Raw genomic sequence first — 21,445 nt, forward strand, 5'->3', positions numbered from 1 at the left:
CACTCTGGAGAGCATCATCAGAAAAAGGCCATTCGAAAATGTGGGGGAGCCTAACGAGGAGTGGACTAAGGCTGGAGTTAGTGCTTTAGCCCTCACACGCAGACAGATCCTGGACATGGACTTCAAAAGTTGTATTCCTCTAGTCAAGCTGCTCCTGAACAAAACACAATGTCAGAAGCATCTTACCTGGGCTAAAGAAAAAAATGAGCCAGTCTGCTGAGCAGTGGTCCACAGTGCTCTTTTCTGTTGAGCAAATTATTCATCTCATTAGGAAATCCAGAGTCTGGAAGAAGAATGATGAGGCACACAATCCAAGACACTAAAAATGCAGTGTGAAGTTTCCACAGTCAGTGCTGATTTAGGGAGCCATGTCATGTGCTGGTGTTGGTCCACTGGGCTTTATTAAGTCCAGAGTCAGTGCAGCCATCTACCAGGAGATTTTAGAGCACTTCATGCTTCCTTCAACAATAAAGCTTTTTGGAGATGCTGACTTTATTTTCAAGTAGGACTTGGCAGCTGCCCACACTGCCAAAAGAACCGAACCCTGGTTCAATGACCAAAGGATTACGGTGCTTGATTGGCCAGCAAACTCTCTTGACCTGGACCTCATACAAAATCTATGGAGCATTGCCAAGAGAAAAATGAGACACATGAGGCTGAGCAATGCAGAAGAGTTGAAGCATCCCGGTCTTCCATTGCAGCCCAGCAGAGCCACAGGCTGATAACATCCATGACAAGCCGCACTGAAGTACTAATTCATGCAAAAAGGGCTCAAACCAAGTACCGAGTTCATATGCATGACTTTACTCTTCAGATGGTCACATTTTTGTATTCAAAATTATTTTCTTTACTGTTTTCATATAATCTAATTTTCTGAGATTTTGATTTTTGGGTTTTCATAAGCTGTAAGCCATAATCATGTAAATGATAAATAAATGCTTAAAATGTCTCACTTTGCATGCAATGAGTCAATATAAAATATTAGTTTCCCCTTTTAAGTTGAATTACTGAAATAATTAAGTTTTGCGCAATATCCTATTTTTTTTTTTATCCCACCTGTATTTGTCTTTGTTCAGAAATGTATTGAGGCCTTGCATACAACATGAAGATAGATGGAGACTTGAGGAAGTTACTGCACTGCCTAAATAAACAGTTTAAAGCTGCTTTTAATACTTTTTGTCTCTGTTTGTGTTTCACATGACCATAAACCCTTAAGTCTGCTGCACATGACATTTACCTCAATCACAAATGTGATTAATGTTTGATGATTTCGGTAGGTAGGGAATGCATATATATATATATAAAAAAAACACTCCCATTCCCCTGGCATCTTTTTGTGTAAATCACTGCAGGCTGACTGTGTTATATCCTTGTTTTGTTTTATTATAGATGACACTACAGGATCACAGAATGTTTTATGTTTTGTGCTAGGCATCAAATAATGTGGTTAAATGAGTGAGCTTAAAAATATTAATGAAATTTTCATATCTTTGTCCTGTCAATGATGATTTCTCTACATAAACTGAAGAGGTTACAGCACATAAAGATGATCTGAAAACAGTTACATTTATTTGTCTATAGTATCTGTATGTGTACTGTCTGTATGACCCACACCTGCATCTGTTGTGTTAAACTGTACAACACTAACCCATGCAGCCAACCTTCAAGTTAAGCTAAGTCTGGAAGCAATACCAGTAAATTCAAGTGGTTTTAATTTTTCCAATACAAACCACATTGGCACTGCCCTCTATTGTATGTCTCATCTGTGTTGTTTTAAGTGAGCACACAAGCTCCTTTTAACTTGTTTTTTATTTATTTTTTTTACAGAGATGTATATTGTCCAGTGGTTGCTGATGTAGAAGCCGGGTCATGATCATGTAAAGTGATAGGAAAGATTATAAAACAGAGCTCTGCCACACAAATCTGTATTGATTATTGACTTTGGACTTTGACATAACACATGTCTAACAAATTTTGAATTGCTGGAAGGTATTTCTGTCTTCTAATAGTTTGAATGGTTTTACTCAGAATGGCAACTCCCATCCTCTACACCGCGAGTGCTTCGGGGGGGCGGACAACATGAAGGTGAGCTGCAACAATACATAAAGTGATGCCTGTGAGCTAGTTCAGAAAGGCAACTTGACAGACCATTTGATTTGAATCGGGTGTATTGAAGCTGGGAAACAACTAAAACTTGTAGGACTCAAGTTTGAGTTTTGATATAATTTCACTTTTCACAGTCAGAGCTGTAGGGGGGCCTTGTCCATACAACAGTCATTTAGGGCCAACAAACAAATTTGTGGTGAACAAATCCAAAAATCCTGCAGCTGTTGCAACTGTTTCAAGGGTGCCTGTTTTTTTTAGGGTCAACTTGCACTAAAAGTGCATTTTCCATGTTCTGAGGAGTAATGGTAGAGCCCTCGTCCTTGCAGAAGCAAAACTTCCAATTTCAAAATCTGCATGCATGTCTGGGGTGCACTCCCTGGAGACCATAAAGGGAAATCTGGGAATTATGACAAGGTATTGGTCAGGTTGCTTTTATAGATAATGTAGATAATAAAATCTCTCAAATGTATTTTCATACATTTCCTGTATAGAAACCTGATTGTTGAACTACAGTATTTCCTCATGCTGTCTTTCACAGAGTAGTGAACTGCTCTATATGTAACAAATAACAGACTCAGTTTTTTGTGTGTGTATGTTTGTGTGTGTCATGGGGAGCCCACTAAAAATGAGCATCCATACATAAAAATAAGGAAATTAATACTTTGTTTTACAACATTTATATATATATATTCAACTAGTTCAAGTGATATGCAGACCATTGCAGTGTTTTTTATATTATAGGTCTACATAGAATCCTAGCTTTCCTGGAAGTGTGTGAAGGTGTTTTTTAAATACAGCTTTATTTAATGTATTGTCTAATTATTTCACATGAGAATATGGAATCAGTGAAAAAGTTGGTAACAAGCTCTCTCTGTGAAACACAAGTCTCTGGCTTTAGAGGACGGGGAGGGGGCAGAGCTCTCTTGGTTACCAGTCTGCTGTTTCTATAAGGCCAAGCTTGGACAGACCAGGAAAGATGTGGCCCCTTCAAATAATTGGCCTCAGTTGATGGCCAGAAGCAGCAAGGAGCTAGGTCAACCCTCATATTAGGGAACTCCCTGGTTTCTGGCTCCTTAATCCGTTTTAGCTTCACCCACTAATTTTGTACCACCGGCAATCCAGCCTGAACAAACACACCAACACACATGCACACAAGTAAAGACAGACAAACAGATGATGGAGGATAAGACATGTCAGAGGGGAAAGGGAGTAAACTATAAACAGTGGAATGGGGTGGGCAGGGTGCACCTTTTTTCTTGCACAGAACTTGAGGTGGAGAAATAAGAATTCTCCTCAACATAAATGTGTTGTGCTCTTGAGGGAAATTTGGGTGAGAAAGATAAAGGAGTGGGGATTTTTTTTTTTATTAGTGAGAAAGAAAAGATACCACAAGTACAAGGGAGGCTTTTTTAGGTTTTTTCCAAGTAGCTGCTGTGCCTGATAGCTTCCCACATTTCTCCTTTAGTGTGTAAGTTGCATTTTTTTCGCTGGTCGAGTGTCAATGGAGTGGCATGACCAGTAGTTACAATTTGATACTGGCAAATAAAAATAATTAGGTCATCAGAATTCAGTCTTAACCTTGCTTTTGGATCCTCCAGGGGGAGTGTACAAGCCAGCCAGTGTTTAGCATATGTCTGTCTGAGGGGCAGGCTGACGCAGCTCTGAAAGTAATCACTGTGTGCACGTGATACCAGTAAAAGAACCAGAAGATTAACATTCTTATACATTGTTTGGTATTTGCTGTTTGTTCACTGAATGCTCTTTTTTGTTTGAATAGAAACATAACATTTAATGTTAAAGGGTCAAAAAGCGAAATCAGCAAACACACTGACCGAAACAATATCACCATTTTGTGAAACATGTTGAAGTAACTTATAACGTTTTTGTTGTTATTTACTGCTCAGGAGAAGAACTAGCTCTGTGCCAAATTATTGCTTCTTAAAGTCTTGCAGTGCCCTCCACTTTGAAAATACGCCAACGTTAATCCAGGTTCTGTTCCTTTCTTTATTCGATAACTTCTTTGCCAATGACCATAGTGTTTTTTTAGAGGTAATGTCTGATCCTTGTCATCTGTATGTGAACATTTTGGCATTTTCTGCCATTTTGCTTTGAAAATATGAGCTATCATTGCTTGCTAACGGTAGTCTTTTATAGGGAAGAAGGGCCGAGGGCTCTGAGAAGAGAGAGGAGGCGGCAATTCACATGAATGTACATAAATGTGCAGCTGGACCGGCTGGTAGACACGGGGCTGGAGCTTGACACAGACAGACGGTGTGACTTCATGCTCTAAAAATGATGAATTTCTGCTTATTGATCCTTTAAGCTGATAAATGATGCTTTTATGCTGCATTCATTTATTCATAATACAAGTTGTATTCAGCTGTTGCAAAAAGAAGAAGACATGTTTTGTCTGGTGTATGAAAGACAGCAGTAATGAATATTATATTTCCAAGTAGCTGCTGTGCCTTTAGCGGCCCAAGTTAACTCCAGAGTGAAGCATCTACATGTATATGCAGTATGTCTAACACCTCAGTTTCTGAGTTAATGAACCTTGTCCTTAAGCTTTGTGACAATACACTTTTACGACAGTCTAAAACTGAATGATTCTCTTGTTGTGAAGAAACTAATTATCATCTAAACAGACATGAAAACATGGTCTGGTCTCCATATAAACCTACTATCAGCAATAATCCAACTTTCACCATAGTTTCATTTTATAGACAAGATGTTCTGCTTTCCAGTTACTGGACATCCCTGTGTTTAAAACCAATTATCCAGGCAGCTGCTGCACTGTCACAAAGCCGTCTGGTCTGACATTAGTTTTAGCAGAAACCTTCTCACACCAAGTTCCTACCACAGAACAAGAACAATTTTGAGTCCACCAATTACTTTAAGTTAGGTGAACTTGAAATCATTATGTATGTTGAAAATAAAACTGTTTTGTGAAGCATCTCTTCAAATTTATGTGAAATTTACCACATCAAGTTTCTTCCACAAACCTCATGTACTTACAGCATAATCAAATTGATCAAGTTCATAAAAGTTCAACGAACTAAAATCATTTTAATTAATTGAACTCAATGACTGAAAAGAACAAAAAATTTTGTGGCATGCAGTTTGCATATATATTTTTAAATATAGCCAAATAGATTTTACAGTGTATCCAATGCAAATGAGATGCTGTGTGAAATTCACTATAGTGTATTGTCTAGTGTTTGAATTTATTACAGCTTTTGGTGGTTTAAATTGTTTTAGATGAAGACAAAGAAAAAAACAATCATAATTTGGTCCCCAGTGTGAATTGCCAACACTTTGAACACTCATTAAAAATATATGTGCCAGGGCAATATGACCATAAACTAATATATTCCCTTTATGTGTGCAGAATGCTACAGCCCAAACACGGCGGAACAAAGCCAAAGCAGACAAAACATAGCCAGGTGAATGATGGTTTGTCAGTTACTCAACTGTGCATCTGCAGTGAGGATATAACACTAATGGAGCTGTTGAGACAGGCTACTGCTAGTCAGGATCAACAACTTTGTTTTGTCCACATATGAAACAGATTTAATCAGATTTGTTGCATCTTAAGTTAAGAACAAATTAGTAATATCTGTGGTATGATAATACTGGGGAAGGAGCCTGAGTTGGTGCACTTCAATGCACAGCTAAGGTTCTGGAACTAGTTTCCTCGAGAAGGGTTGGACCCTCTTTCATTCTGGATTTGCTCCCGGTGTGAGGCGCCAAGCAGGTGTGGGGGTACTTATTGCCCCCCAACTTGGTGCCTGTACATTGGGGTTTATCCCGGTGGAAGAGAGGGTAGCCCCCCTCTGCCCTTGGGTGGGGGGACAGGTCTTGACTGTTGTTTGTGCCTACACACCAAAACGCTATTCAGAGTACCCACCCTTTATCTGATTCACCACCTGGAGGCTCAGGATGGGGACGCAGTGCTCCATTAACACTGTGTACAGTGGGGAAGAGGGGCTTACTTCAACTTGTGATGTTGTGGGCTGATGGAAGGAATACTTCGAAGACCACCTCAATCTCCGACATTTCTTCCAATGAGGAACAGCAGGACCCAAGGGTAGGTTCTCCTGTCTCCCGGGGCTGAGGTCACTGAAGTGGTTAAAAAGCTCCTTCGTGGCAGGGCCACAGGGGTGGACCATGTCACATGCTAGCAAGCAGATGTATAGAAATCAGCTGTTTTGAATGTGCACCGTGGTTGATTCAGCAAAGAAACGATAGAAGACGAGAGAACAAAAGAGAGCCAGAGACAGTGTAAGAGATAAAACAACAGTCAACAAAAGATGGCATCTTTTACTGCCTGGAGAGAGCTCACGGTCAAGGTAGGACAAGATGGATGCCGAATTAGCCATCAATAGGGGCCTTGTCACTGAGGAAATGGCAAAAGTTAAGTAGTGCATCTTTAGGCTCTGAATGCTGTTGGGCTGACTTGGTTGGCACACCTCTGCAGCATTGCTTGGACATCGGGAACAGTGTCTCTGGATTGGCAGAATGGGGGTGGTGGTCCCACTCTACGAAATGGGGGATCATAGGGTGAGCTCCAACTACAGGAGGTTCACACTCCTCAGCCTCCCTGATAATGTCTATTCATGGGTCCTAGAGGGGAGGGTCTGTTGGATAGTCAAACTTCTGATTGAGGAGGAGCATGGAAGCTAACCCAACCAGTCTACATGTGTTTTGTGGATTTGGAGAAGGTGTTCAACTGTGTCCCTTGGGGATTCCTCCACTCTGGGACTATGGCGAACTGGACATACTTGTACAAAGTATCTGGTCCCTGTATGACCAGTGCCAGAGCTTGGTTCACATTGCTGGCAGTAAGTCTGATTTGTCTCTAGTGAGGGTTGGACTCTTTTTCACTGATTCATTTTACAGCTTTTATGAACCGAATTTCTAGGTGCAGCCGGGGTATTGAGGAGATCTGGTTTGGCGGCCTCAGGATTGCATCTCTGCTTTTTGCTGATGATGTGATTCTGTTGCCTTCATCAGGCCGTGATCTCCAGCTCTCGTTGGAGTGAATTGCAACCGAGTGTAAAGCAGTAGAGATAAGAATCAGCATCTCCAAATCTGAGACCATTATCTTCATCCAGTAAAAGGTGGAGTGTCCTCTCCAGGTTGGTAATGGGGTCCTACCCCAAGTGGAGGAGTTCAAGTATCTTGAAGTCTTGTTCATGAGTGAGGGAAGGATGAAGCACATAATCGAAAAGCAGATTGGTGCAGCATCTGCAGTGATATGGAATCTGCATTGGTCTGTTGTGGGGAAGGAGCTGAGCCAAAGGACAAAGCTCTTAATTTATTGGTTGACTCGATTTACTACATTCCTACCTTCACCTACGGTCACAAGCTGTGGGTAGTGACCAAAAGAATGAGATTGTGAATACAAGTGGCCGGAATGAGTTTCCACTGCAGGTTGGCTGGGCTTTTCCTTAGAGATTGGGTGAGAAGCTTGGTCATCTGGGAGGGGCTCAGAGTAGAGCCACTAATCCTTGCATCTCCATCTTCTATTGTCTAATATTGGTGAGTCTGTGTGAATTGTAGCCTCAATTTCCTGTTCTTAGCTGACAGGAGTGATGTCCAGTGTGGTCTCTTGCTGCTGTAGCCCATTGCTTCAAGGTTGGATGCTGTACGTTCAGAGATGGTATTCTACATACATTTGTTGGAACTAGTAATTTTTTGAGCCACTGTTGTCTTTCTATCATCTCCAAACTGTCTGCCCATTCTCCTAGACATTTTGATCCAGACATCTGCGGCTCACTGGATATTTTCTCTTTTTCAGACCATTCTTTGTAAAACTTAGAGATGCTTGTGTGTGAAAATCCCAGTCGATCAGCAGTTTCTGAAATATTCAGACCAGCCTAACTGCCACCAACAAGAATGTCACGTTCAAAGTCAGTTAAATCTCCTTTCTTCCTCATTCCGATGCTCATCTTGAACTTCGGCAGCTCCTAACTTGGTCCTATTGTAGTAAGAAGAGCTCCATTAACTCCTTTCCCCTCATCGGTATTCAAAAAGTTATCAATGGAAATTTTTGATTATTTTTTCAGGAATAAAAGAATAAGGAACAAGTGATTATATTTTGGGGGTGATCTGGATCACTGTCTGGATCCAGGAATTTTTTCACTTTTGAGAGATGTAGATAATTTTGCTATTATAGCTTCTAACTCAACAGATAATGTCCATGGAGATACAGAATGTTAGAAATCTAGGTGGGTGGGCTGTTGGGTCTTTTGGTGTGTTTCTCTGTGACCCTGGCTTAGTGGAGGTCTGCGGTCTCTGTGGAGGGAGAAATTAATTTTCATTAAAAAAAATTCATTATTGTTATAGTTGTTATCTTGAAAAGAGTATTAACAAGCAAACACACACACATACACACACACACACACACACACACCCACACCCACACACACACACACACACACACACACACACACACACACACACACACACAAAAGAAACTAATACAGCTAACAGAACAATTGAGAATAAGAATATATATATATATATATATATATATATATATATATATATATATATATATATATATATATATATATGTGTGTGTGTGTGTGTGTTTGTGTGTGTATGTATAAACAAACAAATAAACAAAAAACAGCTATGCAGCTTTTCTAAGCTTAATTACTACAACTGTACATAAAATCATGGTCCAAAACAAGAGGGTATTTCCAGACTGGTGCAGAAAACTCTAGCTGATCCGAACAGCGTCCTAAAAGGCTTCAGATCTATCCATTGCTGCATCGTTTCTTTGAATGTGTCAGACTTTTTAATCCAACAGCTGTACATTACCTCACCAGTGCTTTTGTGGGTAATTGGGGGCAAGTCGATAGAGCCATCAACTTCTCAGATAACATAAATGCCCAGCATGTAAAACAAACTATAAAACAATCTGTATGGATCTCATACACAGTGCATTCCATAAACTTTTGTTTTGACTATTTTGAATATATACACTTTACTTCATTTCCTACAGTTTTTCCAGTTTCTCAGCAATCCCCAACAAACTGATGTTTAAAAAAAGAAGCACATGCGCTCAGGAACTTCCTTTTTACTCCACATCCCCCCTATAAAGTAAAGCTCCATGCTACTACTGATTCAGTTGATGAGTCAAGAAAATCATATTGTCTTTAATATAAATAGTACTCCAACATATTCATATTCTTTACCCACAGCTTTCTTTCACTCAAAAGTTTCAGCAGCTTGGCTCACTGCACTAATCCCAAAATCACTGTCAGCTATGTCAGAATAACTGCGGTACAGAAACAGTCTTGGAGGTAATCACATAATTTTCTCAATACACATATAATTGTAGTAATTACGTAGTTGTTCCTGGGCTTGGAACAGCATGCACTTGTTGGTCAAATACTATTTTGACTATGCAGTCCAGCATTTTTTAATGAAATAAATCAGAATGTAATTTGCAGCACAACAGAAATATTGGTGCATTATATCACTTAATGTCAAAACTACCATGTTTTTTTTTTAACTATTTATATCAAAGAGCCAGCTTCAAGATAACATGTAATTTTTTGTTGCAGGCTAAATATAGATGTACACAACTTACAACATTTGGACCAAAATATTAACATCTGAAATTTCTTTAACTTTTCAAGCCTGATTAGATCTTACAAAGACTTAAAAAAATAAGATAATCACCTACTCTTAAAAAAGAAATAATAATAAAACAAGACAAAGGTATTAGTTTTCAACTATTGCTTAAAGTTTAGATTCTAATGTTCATAAAAGATCAAAAGTTTATTTCAGATCTAAAATCAATGTTTGATTTTTTTGTTGAAAGGCTTCCAGTTGCATCTGGGATTGGACTGGGGCAAAAAAAAAAATCAGCCCTGGCATTTTGACTCAGACACATCACAAATCTTTGCACTCCCTCAAATGTGAATATCAGCCATGACACTCCTTAATACCACAAAACTATGCAGTGAGTTATTTATTTATTTATTTATGCATTCCAAATGTTTATTTAATTCTTAACAAGAACTTAAGAAAACAAAACAATCAATACAACAAAAATTTTCAAACACCTGAATGAAATATAATATAATATAATATAATATAATATAATATAATATAATATAATATAATATAATATAATCTGCCCCTGTCTTACAAATAATTTAACCAATAACCAATAAAAATGTACTCAAAACAACTGCAGGCCAACATGCTGCTGATTTCTAGCTCCAACACTTTATTTTTAAATCTTGGTGTTTTAAATATTTCATATCCTTTGAAATTATAATGACTTTCTAATTTTTTCTAATAATTTTTGTACATTGTTTGGCGATCATTCACTGTGAGCTTTATACAAATAAGCTTCAAAATGCTGTAGTCAACTAGACCACCTAATTTCAATAGTTATAACTTATTAAATAATGGACTGGATGGATCTCTATATATGCTTCAACTAATGATTCTTATTGTTTTTTTTTATGTAAAATTAAAACTGGATTAATGTATGTTTTATGTTGTTCCCCATATTTAAATGCAGTAAGTCAGATATGGAACAATCAAAGAATTATATAATAGATATAGAGTATTATTGTTAAATTAGTCCTTTATGTAACATAGTAAATTTTTTGCCATTTTTGTTTTTATGCCATTAATATTTCCATTAAATATTTTCATCAATAACAACACCCAAAAACTTAACTTCTCTTACTCTGCCAATACTACTACCTTCCATATCCAATGTAATTTCTAAATTTGTATCTCTATTACTAAATACCATGAAATGTGTTTTAACTAGATTTAGGGATAATTTATTTACATTAAACTAGTGTTTAATTTCTTCCAGTTCTTTTCGAGCCACCTCTTGTTACCTGTATGAAAAAAGTTGTGTCATCTGCAAATAGTGTACATTTTAACAGTTTAGATAATGTCATTAATATAAAAAGACAAACAGTTTAGGACTGAGGACTGACCCTTGAGGTACTCCACATGACATGTTACGTGCATCCAATTTTATATTATTTATTTGAACATACATGTTTTGTAAATAGGTTGTAATCCAATGCAGTGCCACTCCTCTGATACGGTATTTAATAGTTTTAAAAAAAATGTTATGATTTATGGTGTCAAATGCTTTTTTGAGCTCAATAAAAATGGCAATAAAGCAATTTCTCTTATCTTTTGCAGTGAATATTTCCTCTATAAATTCTATTAGTGCCATTGGTGTTGAATGATTAGCCCTAAAACCACTGCTACTCAAAATATTATGTCTATCAACAAATTTGTCCAGCCTGGCAACAAATAATTTTTCTAATATTTTTGAGAATTTTGACAGCAAAGCTATTGCTCTGTAACTGGACAGGTTTGTTTACATTTTTAAAAAGTGTGATTACTTTAGTCATTTTAGTTAGTCGGCTTCAACAAGAGGGGACACTTAAGTACTTTCAAAAAGTGTTCTTTCGTAATGAAATATAAATCTACTATCCAGCACAGTGACGAATATTAGAGCAGCATTCATCCTGTTTAGGGGAGAAAGAAAATAGAACAGACCAGAGAAATGATGAATCAGATGAAAGCTGTTCAGAAGCAGTGTTTGTGTTTGTGTCTGCTGTCTGCTCCTTTCTTCTGGAGATGTTATCTAGATTTTTCCTTTTTTTCATTTTGATGCAGTCAGGTCCCGAATTATTGGATTCTCTGGTAAAGAGACAAACAGTTGCATCAATATAACATATGGACAAAAATATAAATAAATTATCTTAAAAGTGTTTTATTTCTATATAATATACATAAACACATACACATAGAAGCTGCCTCGAACAAATTTTGACCCAAATCTATCTGACAATCACCACACAATCAATAACAATCAGGCTTATAAAGAGAATCTGAAAGCTTATGAATCATTGTTATTGTTGATGAATGACGGTTAAAAAAAAACAAAACAAAACAAAAAAATGCTTCCCCTTCAATAAAATGATTTAGTTCAGGAAGACTTAAATTTGAGATCTGCTGTTGTACACAACAAGTTAATTAGTAAACACAACTCGTTTACCAGCTGTTCTCCAGGTGGAAACACTGACGTCATCAACTAATTACATAAATGTAAGGAGACAAACTAACGTCATAATAAAACAGCAGCTTTATTGATGTGTTATCATCACTTCATCATAATTTTGTAAACTGCTCATGTGTTCACCGTTAATTGGCTTATATGGATCAGACTTACTGGGTTTAATGGGTTTATTTCCTCAGAACAGAACCCCAGTGATGGTGTAGCTTTCCACAGCTTCTACCACCATCAACGTCATCATCCACGGCAGCTGATGTCAAAAATTTTTGGACTTGTGACAGCTTCTTTTTCTAAAAAAAAAATCAACAAAAAACAAACAAACAAACAACAACCTACCTAGTACCTACCTAGTATTAATGTCTCAGAAAGATGTCTCAAAATTTGTTTCAGGATGTGCTCCCTTGTGATTCTGCACTTTCTATGTCTTGCTAGTATTTAGTTCACAACAGCACTGCTATGTTTCAAGAGTAACCCAACAGCACTTTACCAAATCCCTTTCCTAACTTCACTTCCTGATGGTGGTTAGACAAAGTATCATTTCAGTATAACTGAAAAAGAATGATGTTTGAGCAAAGATACCTTCTTTTTACTATGTCACCATCACTTTCATAGCCTCCGTTGTACAGGTTGTCATAATTTCATGTAAATGCAACATGTTATGCTAAAACTTTGTAATTTCCTGGTTGGCCTTGAGCTTAAGGTCACATGGCTATGGTTGTAAATCAAAACAGTTTCTGTTCAGAAATAGATCATGACCAGGACTAAAATACATTCTTTTTACAATGCAACCTTCACTGTCATGGACACTATTTTCACCATACTCACATGACCACTGGAGGTCACTTTGAACATAACTTTAATCAGTATTTGCCTGCATGATATGCCAAAGAAGGACAAACACAGGCAATAAGTTCACCAGTTGAAATGATCAAATAGCTAATTCATTCATAATCATGACCGATAATAGTAGAAAATACCACCCTCCAAACCGGAGGGAAAATCTGACTCCTACACAGCAAATGCTGTTTTTAATCCAAAAGAATGGTTTATGTAAGGTATTTAAAATGTGGGTACAGCCACTAAAACCAGCTGATTAAAAGTTTTAATCAGCTAAATGGGTTTGACATTAGTGCTTTGAAGTATGAAATTTACCAGTTCAGAATACTGCTACTTCCAGATCACATGGGTGTCCCTAATATTCACGGGTGACACTACACTGCTTATTACAGGTCATGCTTCTGATAATCACAATTTTATGAGATTAATTGGCTAGTTTACATGATAACATGATAACAGCAGCCTATGAATCAATGGCTACATACATGGTTACACTGGACCGTAGATATCAGCTGCAGTTAGACAGAAAACAAGCTTTAAGTTGTATTGACAACAGGTTTAAAAAGAAAATGTTGGAGAGCCAGTTGCTTCTGTCAGTTTTAGAGCCTCCATGTGAGATGTTAATATAGGCAAATGTTTGTTTCTGTAAAGAGCAATCCTTATAATGCTGGACCTGTCTGCTGACTTTGACACGGTCAACCATCATATACTGTTCTCCACACTCTCTGATCTTGGCATCCCAGGATCTGTCCTCTTGTGGTTTATGTCCTACCTCACAGGAAGATCCTTCAAAGTATCTTGGCATAGGGGGAATGTCCAGATCACATAGGCTGACAACAGGGGTGCATCAGGGTTTGGTGCCTGGCCCTCTTCTCTTTTCACTATGCACCTCCTCATTCGGTGCAGTAATTTTCTCTCATGGTTTCTCCTACCACTGCTATGCAGATGACACTCAGCTTTTCCTTTCTTTCCCACCTGACGACACAACCGTCTCAATGCGAACATCCGCATGCCTTGCTGATATCTCCGCATGGATGAATGATCGCCACCTTCAGCTAAATCTGTCCAAGACTGAGCTTATTGTCTTTCTAGCAGTGATGCCACAGATTACTTGAAAAAGTAATCTGACCACTGATTACTGATTACTTCTTTAAAAAGTAATCTAGTTACTTTACTGATTACTAAGGTTTAGAAGTAACTAAGTTAGATTACTAGTTACTTTATTAGTTAAAACCCCCCAAACAAAAAAATGACAATCGATTTTTTTTCGTATATACTTTACTGAAAGTGCATTAGTTACGAATGGTGACTTTACAATGTTTTGCAACTTGTAACTTTTAATTGTTTTTCACCTTCTATGAACATAGTCAGTCTGTTATTAACTTTGTAAATCATTCAGTGCTTCTTCCCTACCATCATATACATTAATTCAAATGAATAACAATAAAATAAAGCAACATCTCTCGTTATGGTCACAGCATTAAAGCAGCAATTGGTTTTACATAACATCTAACACCAGCTTAACACCAAACGTGGCTATGAGTGATGTGGCCTTCATCCTATGTTTATGGAAAAGAGGGAGAAGTGAACCTGTGGTTATATCTCAGTAAGAGAAGCTTCTCAAATCTCTTGTCAGATAATCTGTTCCTTTTAGGAGTGAGCACCAAACCTCCGAGACTAAAAAGTCGCTCGACAGGAGCACTAGATGGAGGTGGAGTGTTATACTTCAGGAATATTTTCTTTATGGTAGGAAACACATCCAGAACCTGAAGTTCATGCCCTGACCTTAGGTAGTCCATCTCTTTAGATGAAATAAATTGAAAGTAATGGCGGAATTTCCAATGTGAAAACGCACCTTTTTCTTCTTGTTCCATTGTTGAGCTTGTGACCATCAACATAAGTAAATACATGAGTTCATGTCACGTTCTCGCGATAACCGGACTTTAACGTCCACCTCAGTTCCAGAGGCAGCTTGCAAGTTTTGAAAATTACGGGGGAAAAAAAAACAAACAAACAAAAAAAAAAAAAGCATAAGACAAATCTGCATTATGTTTTACGTTTACACATGAGAAAATAATGAAATAGTAACGGACTAATTAAAAAAAAAAATCAATTCGGTTTGGAATAGGTTCTGATGAGGGAAGTGGAGAGGCGGACCTCCCATCATGCACCAGGGTAATAAGTTTCTATATCATATTTTTTTCTAAAGTCATGTGCAGTGAATGATTTGTGTTTGTCGATTTAAAAAAGGTCAAGTTTCAGCGAAGAAAGGTAACTGCATGCTTACGAGTACATAAAATTTCTGTACCACCGTTAATGAGAAGGTGTGTTGAGTTAGATAAATACACTTTCGTCCACGGCGCTTGATTTCAAATCATATGTGAAAGGAGTGGGGAGTGCCGAAGTAACGCAGGACGAATATGAAGAGTAACGGTAATTTGATTACATTGTAGGACATCCTAACGCGTTAGATTATATTTTGTTAAAATATGTAGTCAGATTACTGTAACGCGTTACTTTGTAACGCGTTACTGGCATCTCTGCTTTCTAGCCAATCCTTCCTTACCCCCACAGATAAGTGTGCAGCTTGACTCTATCACACTTGTGCCTACGTCTTCTACCAGGAATCTTGGTGTTATGGTAGACAACAAGCTGAACTTTAAGGACCATGTTGCCTCGGTTGCTCGATCTTGCTGATTTGCTCTCTACAACATCAGGAGGATCAGACCCTTCCTGACTGAACACACGGCACAGCTCCTGGTCCAGGCTCTGGTCATTTCACGCATTGACTACTGCAACTCCTTAATGGCTGGCCTGCTTGCATGGTCAGTTAAACCTCTGCAGATGATCCAGAATGCAGCAGCACGTCTGATCTTCAACCAGCCCAAAAGAGCTCATGTCACTCCACTGCTAATCGCTCTCCACGGGCTTGCAGTTGCAGCACGCATCAAATTCAAAGCTCTGCTTCTGGCTTACAAAACCATAACCCAAACAGCTCCTGTCTACCTCCACTCCCTAATCCAGAGCTACACTCCATCTCGACAGTTCCGCTCAGCCAGAGAAAAACACCTAGTGCTCCCACCACAACATGGCGCAAAATAAGTAGCTAGACTCTTCTCCTCTGTTGTCCCCCGGTGGTGGAACGATCTACCAAACTCCGTCCAATCCGCAGAGTCCTTATCCACTTTTAAGAGGAAGCTAAAGACTCAGTTGTTAAAGGAGCATTTTCACACTTAGCTTACTCTTCTACTCAACAGAATGAGTTAGAAAGATTTGTCCAGTTCTTTGGCTCAACTAAGTACTGAATAAACTATGTGCACTTATGCTCAAGATGACATTGTTTGATGAATTTGTGATCTTGTATTTAAACAAAATGACTTACAAAAAACAACAACAAAAAAACAACAACAACACCCCCCCCCCCCCCCCCCCCCAAACAAACAAACAAACAAACAAAAAATTATATGCACTGCCTCTAGCACTTCATGACAGCACCTGGGTCCAACTGGACTCACAGCAGTCTGACTACCACTTAATTATGATGTCCCATCTTGTTTGAATTCTTGTGTTGTTCTTACTCTCAAATATAAGTCACTATGGATAAAAGCGTAAATGACTGTAGAATAGAATAGAATAGAATAGAATAGAATAGAATAGAATAGAAGAAAAAAAATTGCTGTTTTTGTTGCCCTGTCTGCAGCATCCACAGGGAAAATTTGTATGAACATCCATGTGTTGGCTTCCCAGTTTTTTTTCTCTCAACTTTTACTGCACAAAGTTTGAAACAAACATGACCTTTTAAGTAAAAAAGCAACATGATAACAGCAGCCTATGTATCAATGGCTGACATTTGTCCTTTAAAAGGTGTTCACAGATATTGCAGTATAATTTTGTTATTACAAGATTTTGAAAGAAGAAAGTGCAGTACAAAGGTTTGCCTTGTTTTTATGTTTACAGTCAAGCCCAGCAAAGTGTGACATCTGATCTGTGATGATTGGTTGGGAGGACTCCATGCGACTCAGTGATTTCATGAAGCAGCATGGGGAGGAATTATGAATGTCCAATGGTGTTATGTGTTATACTATAAGTATGGTTCTTTGTCCAGTAAAGGGTTAATATGGCAATATATTTTTGTCCTTTTGTTTTTTCCTGTTTTTGTAATACTACAAATATTAATATACTGCCATACAGAAATGTTCTTTACTTCAACCACATCATCATAAGTGAGAATTATTAATGTATTAATAAAATGTCTGAATACTTCTGTAACATAGCTATCAGCAAAACCTTCTTTCATTCATGTTAGCACCCCCCCCCAAAAAAAAAACAAACAAACAAACAAACAAATAATAATAAAACTAAAAACTAATGGAGCAGGATTATTGACACATGAAGAGAGCACTTAAAATTCCTTGTGTGCAAAGTTCAAGTCAACTGGGAAAGAAATAGATCAAGAAACACTTTACATACATGCTCACACATTTCAGTCAGTGACAGAAGCTTCCGTATGTTTATTATCTGTCTCATCTTGGCTGAGCTGCAGGCAGCAGGATCCAGCTTGTTAGCTTACTCTGCTGTGTGGGCGTGATTTCAAAGGTGAGTTTTGAAAAACTTCTCTGCAAGTTGGTATTATTTGTGATTGTACACAGAGTAATCACAAATTCCTTCTTTTGCTTCCAGTCATTAATATCGTTTCATAATTCACTGTAAACAGAAATACTTTCCTTACTTTTGTTGACTGATAGGACATTTATTCTTGTCTACAACAAGCAGATAATGATAGCAGACAAGATGTTCTCTGTGATGTAACCCTAACTCATCTTTAAAACATTATTGTTTATCAGTCAAGATCAAATTAAGTCTAGGCTCTTGACCTGATAAACTACATGTTCGGATCCAAAGTTTCTATTTTTGATCCTGTGAAGTGTCAATGACAACAGAAAACTATAAACACAAGCAGGTACTTTGTTTAGCACAGGTTGTTTTGGTAACTAGGATGTACCAGGACAGTGTCACAGACGTCATAAAAATGTGACATTCCTTTGGTTTCAAGAACAAGTTTGGTCTTTGTAAGAAGGTGCATGACTGCTAAACACCCAGAAGAAACTTGACATTGTAGATTGCTGCCCCACCCTGTTAACGCACTTTTTTTTTCATTTGAAAATGAAAATGATCCTTTCATCTTTAGTCAACCATTATACCCATCTGCAAATTAGACTCCAATCACTGGTCTCTTTAGTTTCTTACTTAGCTTCCTACAGCACAACTGTGACCGAGGCCACAATGACAACTTACTGGGCACCAAGACAAAATTATGCTATTGGTCACCAGGCAATCAAAGATATGATGGTTTCAGCATGATTATTCACTCAGAAACCCAGACAACCAGGTTTATTTAAAAAAAATTGCAGTTACACTATCAAAATCATAGCATGGAGAAAACTTTATTCTAGATAATACAAAAGTGCTGATTTGATGCCTCCTTAACAACCAGCTGCTGCTTCCAGGAGAATGCAACTCAGTCATTGGCTTATTAGACTTAAAACACTTGGAGCACTGGTCACCAACTCCGGTCCTCGAGATCTGCCATCCTGCAGGTTTTAGTGTTTCTCTACAAAAACTCCTGATTCAAATGAAAAGTTGTCAACTTGTTGTCAACTTCTCCTCTAATATGAATGAGCCTTTGATTTGACTCAGGTGTATCTTGAGGACTGGAGTTGCGACCACTGACTTACAGTGTTTTAATCACCCTTACCTGCTAAAAACTTCTTTTAAAAACACATGAAAAGGTTGTATTTCTAGGGCCTGAGTATATCCCAGCTTGCACTGCCCAGATGCTGGCATTGGCAACCACCACACACATTTGTAACATTTAAGTGTACAATCCTTAAATGTGTTTATTTAGTGTTCAACACCATGCAAGTATAGAGCACTGCTCAGTTAAGCAGCCTTATGTTTAACCACATGTAGCATGAGCACATGCTGGGGATGCAAATCCTAAAGGCTATTCTATTCTATTCTATTCTGTCAGGAGATGTCCTCAACAGAGAAACGCTGGTTCAAATATTTACTAATTATAAAACTGTACGGTGAACTTTGCCCTCCAGGTTAAGACTCATTCAGGTATAGTTTAGAAGTGGAACCAGGCATTATGGGAACCATTTACGACACTTTGCGCGCTTTGTTTTTGTTGCAAATCACTACGCACCTCGAGCGCTTTGTCCTTCCGTTAAACATTTTCTAATCAAAGCTGATAGCTGTAGTTTACAGCCAGTACGCTTCCCCGCCTTAAGTAAACGTTCTGTACCCAAGGAAAGAATTTGAAGCTGCGCGCGCTGCTGGTGTTCGGACTTGTTGAATTGGAGGGGGGGGGGGGAAGCTTGCACACAGAAATCGCTGCATACATAAATGCGGCTGCTTGAGAAGATTAATTTTATCGGAGATGTCTCACCTACATGTCACTCTTCACCTCACAACATAGAGTTATTTAAACATACAAAATTACTAAATATCTCTCATTAGTTCCGACTTTTCAGTGCATCGATATATCAGAGTCTCGTAAACACACGGAGACCTGAGCGTAATGGTATAGTTTTATGACATATGTGTCAGATTATAGGGATATTATCAAAGCCGTATGTAGATGGATAGCTATTATTAAAGATAAAGTAGCTTTTTACAGTCACACAATTAGGGTAAAAAAAGATAATGGAATCAGAACAAAACTAAAACAAAATCCCAAACTTATAATATTAAGAACTGTCAACAAACAACCAAATAAACTAAATACTACAAAAATTTGTGTGGAAAGCACAAAATGATGGCGTCACTTTACCCTTGAAAATTGGATTGGATTTAGACGCTTTTCTCCAAAGCTTTTCTACACAAACTCAAGCGTGCTACCAATAACCAAGACCAATAACTTTAGGTAAAATTTTTCTACAGCCTCTAGGAACAGGTCATTTATACATAAAAAATTAACAGTGTTCAATGTTCTCATTTAAAAGTTGTCAACAAACAAACAAAACAGGTAAACTGCAGAAATTTTTAAACAGGAACATTCATAAAAACAGTAAGAGAGCGAATAACTAACTAAACACACATTATTATTATAAATAATAACAATAATAAGAAAAAGAAGCTCAAACTCACTTGTGCAACCACACCATAAAAAGCTGCTCTTGTAACACTGACGAGAGCCCAGTCGAGATCGTTTCTTTATCGTTCATTCTTCTTGTTATCAAACTGTTTAATTAGCCATGGAAAACATATGTAGTCATTTACTGAGTGCTGTCTCTAATCCTCCAGCACAGATCACTATCAGTTTAAGCACACAATCATCGCTGTTACACTTGTGCAGCGCGCTAATATCAGTCTAATGGTGAGTAATATAGATATGGGGATTTCTGCAGGTGTCAGAAAACGAGATATGGCATTGACTGAATTCACTGTTGATACAAGGGAAAGGGGCTGACGCAAGAATATTCTTTCTTTCTTTTTTTTTCTAAAGGCTCATTTTCTTCAGCTCAAATAAACTTGAAAGATAAACAACTTGATTTTTATATAAGGTGCTTTAATTTTCTTGCAATTATGCAGCTTGGATGTATACGAAGGGCTAGAACACACCTCTCCACTTTAGGATTCCCTAGTTTAAAGATAATTCTGTTGTGAGGTTATGATGTATGATACAGACTCGATTATTTGAATGTGATTTCGCAAAAGGCGACCAAAAAAGTGAAAAGAAAATATATATAATTAGAACAAATACCGAACCCTTTCCTTAAAGTGTACGCGTGTTTCAGATTTCTGAACTGATTAAGAGAGATGACGAAATGGCTTTTAGTGAAGAAGGCTTAATAGTAGAGTTTAGTAGAGTATTTGATACAGTTTCAGAGAAAATTTTCATCACTTAATGGTATAAACTTTGCTCAAAATCCTGTCGAGCATAAGCTGATACTTGTCTTCTGCCCGAGAAGAAGATTACACTATGATAATTTTGACATATCACATAGTAATAAATGGTAAATACACACACACACACGCACACACACACACACGCAAATGTTTTTGTCATATTTTGCTAAAGGGCCAATTACAGACCTCGTGTGTGTGTGTGTGTGTGTGTGTGTGTGTGTGTGTGTGTGTGTGTGTGTGTGTGTGTGTGTGTGTGTGTGTGTGTGTGTGTGTGTGTGTGTGTGTAAAAGTTCAGGTACCAAAATATATAAATAAATGAATAAAAATTTTCACAGGCTTTTTCTGGTTAGTCATTTTAAACTGGATAAGTCTGCTGCGCATACTTAGCCAAGTTATTTATTTTGCTGCTCTTTGGTGAACCTGGATCACAGTCGTTTGATTCGTTAAACAAAGTGACCTCTAAAACATTTACTTGAAATTAACCTCTTTTTTTTGCAGTTTATTCAAACATGT

This window comes from Melanotaenia boesemani, chromosome 15, assembly GCF_017639745.1.
Source record: "Melanotaenia boesemani isolate fMelBoe1 chromosome 15, fMelBoe1.pri, whole genome shotgun sequence".
NCBI lineage: Eukaryota > Metazoa > Chordata > Actinopteri > Atheriniformes > Melanotaeniidae > Melanotaenia > Melanotaenia boesemani.